Here is a 3,178-nt window from a genome sequence, read left to right on the forward strand (position 1 = left end):
TTTTTTTTTTTTTTTTTTTTTTTTTTTTTTTTTTTTTTTGTTGGTTGGGGGGGGGGGTGGGGGGGGTGGGAGAAGATATAACAACTAAAATCCTTTGAAGTTGTTACAACAAGCAAACGGAAAGGACATTGTTGGGTGGGAGGGGGGAGAGGGAGGAGGGAGGGAGGTATCAGTGATGGGCCATAATAATCATAATAATCAACCACATTATATATCGACAAAATAAAAATTTAAAGGAAAAAAAATATATCATAAAAGTTCAAAATATGTGGTTTTTGGAGAGATGTTAAGGTCTTTGGTCCATTTTATAATCTTGTTGTTTCTTTTCTTATTGTTGAGTTTAAGAATACTTTGTATATTTTGGATACAGTTCTTTATAAGATATGTCCTTCAACCTTGCTATAATTTCTCATTAGTTCCAGGACATTTTTGTCAATTCTTTGGGATTTTCCACATACACAAACACGTCATTTGTCAAAAAAAAACCAGTTGTATTTCTTCCTATGCAATCTGTATATGTTTTATTTCCTTCTTATTGCATTAGACAATAAGGACTTAGAGGATGATATTGAAAAACAGTGAGGAGACAGGGACATCCTTGCCTTCCTCCTGATCTTAATGGGAAAGATTCAAATTTCTCACTATCAAGTTTGATGTTAACTGTAGATTTCTTTATTAAGTTGAGGAAGTTCCCCTCTATTCTGCATTTATAGAATTTTTATTATAAAATGTGTTTGTCAAATGCTTTTTCTGCATCTCTTAGTATAACCAAGTGTGTTTTTTTTTTCTTCTTTAACCTATTGATGTGATGGATTACATTAATTGATTTTCAAATACTTAATCAGCCTTGCATACTGAGATAAATCCCAGTGGTTCATGATACATTACTCTTTAGATGCATTTTTGGATTTGATTTGCTAGTATTTTGTTCAAGATTTTTGCATCTGTATTTACGTATGAGAGATATTGGTTTGTAGTTTGTTTGTTTGTAATGTCTTTGCTGGATTTGGTATTAGAGTAATTTTCCTCATAGAATGGGTTAGGAAGTATTCCCTCTACTTCTGTTTTCAGAAAAATTGTAGAGAATAATAATTTTACCCTTAAATGTTTGGTAGAATTTATCAGTGAATACATCTGGGCCAGGTTATTAATAACCTCCTATTTGGGAAGGTTATTAATTATTGATTTGATTTTTTAAATAGATACAGGGCTATTCAGATTGGCTATATCTTTCTGTATGAGTTTTGGCAAATGGTATTTTTCAAAAAATTGGTCCATTTCATCAAGGTTATCAAATTTGTTGGCATAGGGTTGTTCATCGCATTACTTCGTTATTCTTTTAATTTCCGTGGTATCTGCAGTGATGTTCCCCCTTTCTTTTCTGATATTAGTGATTTGTATCTTCTTTCTTTTTTTCATAGCCTGGCTAGAAACCTATTGACTTTATCAATCTTTTCAAATAACCAGCTTTTGGTTTTGTTGATTATTGATTTCCTGTTTTTAGTTTCATTAATTTTTGCTCTAATTTTGTTTCCTTCTGCTTACTTTGATTTAATTTTCTCTACTTTTTCTAGTTTCCTAGAGATGGACTATAGATGTCTGATTTTAGATCTTCCTTTTTTTCTAATATATTTATTCAATGATATAAACTTTTCTCCTAGCACTGCCTTTGCTGTATATCAGAAATTTTGATAAGTTGTGTTTTCATTTTCATCAGTTCAAAATATTTTAAATTTTATCTTGAAATTTCTTTTTTAACCCATGTGTTATTTAAGTTTGTTGTTTAACCTCCACATATTTTTGTTTCTTCCAGTTATCTTCTTGTTACTGATTTCTAGTTTAATTTCATTGTGGTCTGAGAGCTGACATTGTGTGATTTTTATTCTTTCAAATTTGTTAAGGTGTGTTTTATGGCCCAAAATGTGGTCTATCTGGGTGAATGTTCAATGTGAACTTGAGAAGAATGTGTATTCTGTTGTTATTAGACGTCCATTATATCCAGATGATTGGGCTCAGCTTTGTATTTACTGATTTCTTGCCTGCTGGGTCTGTCCATTTGTGATAGAGGGGTGTAGAAGTCTCCAGCTAAGATAGTGAATTCATCTATTTGTTTCTCCTTGCACTTCTCTCAGTTTTTGCCTCACGTAGTTTAATGTCCTATTGTTAGGTGCATATAAGAAAAGATTACTTGTTCATGGAAAATTGACACCTTTGTCATTATGTAATGACCGTTTTTTTAATCCCTGATAATTTTCCTTGCTTTGAAATCTGTTCTATCTGAAATTAATATTGTTACTTCCACTTTCTTCTGATCAGTAATAGCTAAATATGTTTTTCTTCATCCATTTATTTTTTAATCTATATGTGTATTTATAAGTGAGTTTCTTGTAGACAATGTGTAGTTGGGTGTATGTTTTTTTGATCCAATCTGATGATCTCTGTCTTTTAATTGGTGTATTTAGACTATTGAAGTATTAAGTGATTATTTGGTTTATTTGGATTAATACCTACCATATTTGTTAGTTTTTTCTATTTGTTGCCTTTGTTCTTTGTTCCTATTTTTGGCTTTTTTTTTTTTTTTGCTTTTTATGGTTTTAATTGAGCATTTTATATAAATGCTTCACTTTTCTCTTCTCTCCTAGCGTATCAGCTGTAATTATTTTTTGTGTTTTTTAGAAGCTGACCTAGAATTTGCAGTATACACTTACAGGTAATCCAAGTACACTTTCAAATAACACTGCACCACTTTGTGGATAGTGTGAGTACCTGGCAATAACAAAATAATCCTAATCCCTTCCTCCCATCACTTGTATTATTATGGTCATTCATTTCACTTTTACATATATATATATTTGTGTGTGTGTGTACATATATATATATATATATATATATATATATATATATATATATATGTATATATGTATATAATTGTTGCTAATATTATTTTGAACAAACTGTTATATGTTAAATCAATTAACAATAAGTATAAAAGTTTTTATTTTACCATTATTTATTCCTTCCCTGATGTTCTTCCTTTCTTTATGTAAATTTGAGTTTCTATATTACTTTCCTTCCCTCTAAAGAACTTCTTTTAACATTTCTTGCAAATGGGTCTATTGGCAACAAATTTTCTTAATTTTTGTTTGTCCGAGAATGTCTTTCTTTTTCGTTCCTTTTT

The sequence above is a fragment of the Galeopterus variegatus genome, unplaced genomic scaffold (genome assembly GCF_000696425.1).
Source record: "Galeopterus variegatus unplaced genomic scaffold, G_variegatus-3.0.2 Scaffold698, whole genome shotgun sequence".
Lineage (NCBI taxonomy): Eukaryota > Metazoa > Chordata > Mammalia > Dermoptera > Cynocephalidae > Galeopterus > Galeopterus variegatus.